Source organism: Moschus berezovskii, chromosome 9 (assembly GCF_049115385.1).
Source record: "Moschus berezovskii isolate FMDL1 chromosome 9, NW_MosBer_1.0, whole genome shotgun sequence".
Classification (NCBI taxonomy): domain Eukaryota; kingdom Metazoa; phylum Chordata; class Mammalia; order Artiodactyla; family Moschidae; genus Moschus; species Moschus berezovskii.
Window position 1 is genome coordinate 112,060,899 of NC_142468.1, and position 2,935 is coordinate 112,063,833.

The following is a 2,935-nucleotide window of genomic DNA, read 5'->3' on the forward strand; positions in this document are numbered from 1 at the left end:
ATATTCGAGTTGCGACGGGGACCTTAGGAACTCGCTCGGGTTGCTTCAGGGAAGTCAGGTCCCTTTTTTGTTGGTAGGGTAACATCCGGTTTACTCTCGAGCCATTAAATGGGAATAGGGTCTCATCTTGAATTGAGTCCATAAAGTGTGTTCTCCTGTCCAAAGGGACGGCAGTGTGAGGGAACTTTCTGAGTCGCATAAAGGGTGTCAACTACGCTTTTGCCTCGCAAGAGGGAATGTGGTATTTCTCTTGAGATTTTGCAGGGCAAAATTTCCTCATCTCGCATTGAGGGGATAATTTTGTGGTGTTTCTCGAGTCCGGCTGGAAGCTGGGGGTACTTCTCGAGTTGCAACGGGGACCTCAGGAACTCACTCGGGTTGCTTCAGGGAAGTCAGGTCCGCTTTTATGTTGGATTTGGAACATCCGGATTACTCTCGAGCCATTAAATGGGAATAAGGGCTCATCTAGAATTGAGTCCATAAAGTGTGTTCTCCTCTCCAATGGGAACGGCTGTGTGAGGGAACTTTCTGAGTCACATAAAGGATGTCAAGTACCCTTTTGCCTTTCAAGCGTGAATGTGGTATTACTCTTTAGAGTCTGCAGCGCAAAATTTCCTCATCTCACACTGAGGGGATAATTTTTGGTGTTTCGCGAGTTGCGGCGGGAAGCTCGGGTACTTCTCGAGTTACGACGGGGACCTAAGCAAATCGCTCGGGTTGCTTCAGGGAAGTCAGGTCCAATGATGTTGAAAGGGGAACTTCCAATTTACTCTCGAGCAGTTAAATGGGAATAGGACCTCTTCTCGAATTGAGTCATAAATTGTGTTCTCCTCTGTAATGGGGACGGCTGGGTGAGGGAACTTTCTGAGTGCAAAAAGGGTGTCAAGTACCCTTTTGCCATTCAAGAGGGAATGTGGTATTACTCTTGAGATTCTGCCACACAAAATTTCCTCATCTCGCATTGAGGGGATAATTTTGTGGTGTTTCTCGAGTTGCGGCAGGAAATTGGCGGTACTTCTCGAGTTGCTTCGGGGACCTCAGGAACTCTATCGGGTTGCTTCAGGGAAGTCAGGTCCCCTTTTGTGTTTTAATGGCAACTTCCTGTTTACTCTCGAGCCGTTAAATGGAAATAGGGGCTCTTCTCGAATTGAGTTCGTAAACTGTGTTCTCCTCTCCAATGTGGACGGCTGTGTGTGGGAACATTCTGAGTCGCACAAAGGGTGTCAAGTACCCTTTTGCTTTAGAAGAGGGAATGTAGTATTTCTCTTGAGTTTCTGCAGCGCAAAATTTCTTCATCTCACATTGAGGGGATAATTTTTTTGTGCTTCCCTTGTTGCGGCCTGAAGCTGGGCTTCCTTCTCGAGTTGCGACGGGGACCTCAGAAACTCCCTCGGGTTGCTTCAGGGCAGTCAGATCCCCTTTGTTGTTGGAAGGGGAACTTCCGGTTTACTCTCGAGCCGTTAAATGGGAATAGGAGCTCATCTCGAATTGAGTCCATAAAGTGTGTTCTCCTCTCCAATGGGGACGGCTGTGTGAGTTAACTTTCTGAGGCGCATAAATGGTGTCAAGTACCCTTTTGCCTTTCAAGAGGTAATGTGGTATTTCTATTGAGACACTCCAGCGTAAAATTTCCTCATCTCCAATTGAAAGGATAATTTTGTGGCATTTCTCAAGTTGCGGGGGAAGCTGGGGATAATTTTCGAGTTGCCAATGGGACCTCAGGATCTCACTCGAGTTATTCCAGGGAAGTCAGGTCCCTTTTGTGCTGTCAGGGGAACTTCCGGATTATTCTCAAAACCTTACAACGGAATAGGGCCTCTTCTTGAGTTGAATCCACAAACTGTGTTCTCCTCTCCAATGGGGCGGAAGTTAGGGAACTTTCTGAGTGGCATAAAGTGTGTCAAGTACCTTTTGCCTTTCAAGCATGAATGTGGGATTTCTCTTGAGATTCTGCAGCGCAAAATTACCTCATCGGGCATTGAGGGGTAATTTTGTGATGTTTCTTTAGTTGCGGCGGGAATCAGGGGGTACTTCTAGATTTGCGAAGGGAACGTCAGGAACTCGATCGGGTTGCTTCCGGGAAGTCAAGTCCCCTTTTTTGTTGGAAGCGGAACTTAAGGATTACACTTGAGCCGTTAAATGAGAATATTGCCTCTTCTCGATTTGAGTCCATAAAGTGTGTTCTCCTCTCCACTGAGGACGGATGTTAGGGAACATTCAGAGTCGCATAAAGGGCATCAAGTACCCTTTTGCCTTTCAAGCGGGAATGTGGGATTTCTTTTGAGATTCTGCAGCACAAAATTTCCTCGTCTCGCATTGACGGGATAATATTGTGGTGTTTCTTTAGTTGCAGCGGGAAGACGGGGGTACTTCTGGATTTGCGAAGGGAACATCAGGAACTCGCTAGGTTGCTTCAGGAAAGTCAAGTCCCCTTTTGTGTTGGAAGGGGAACTTCTGGGTGACTCTCGAGCCATTAAACGGGAATATTGCCTCTTCTGTATTTGAGTCCAGAAAGTGTGTTCTCCTCTCCAATGAGAACGGATGTTAGGGACCATTCTGAGTCGCCTAAATTGAGTCAAGTAGCGTATTGCCTTTCAAGCGGGAATGTGGGATTTCTCTTGAGATTCTGCAGTGCAAAATTACCTCATCTCGAATTGAGGGGTTAATTTGGTGGTGTTTCTCGAGTTGCGGCGGGAAGCAGGGGGTACTTCTAGAGTTGTGACGGGGACCTCAGGACCTCGATCAGATTACTTCAGGGAAGTCAGGTCCCCTTTTGTGCTGGAAGGGGTACTTCCGGATTACTCTGGAACACTTTAAAGGGAATAAGGCCTCTTCTCGAGTTGAGTCCATAAAGTGTGTTCTCCTCTACAATGGGTCGGATGTTAGGAAACTTTCTGGGTGGTATAAAGTGTGTCAAGTACCCTTTTGCCTTTCA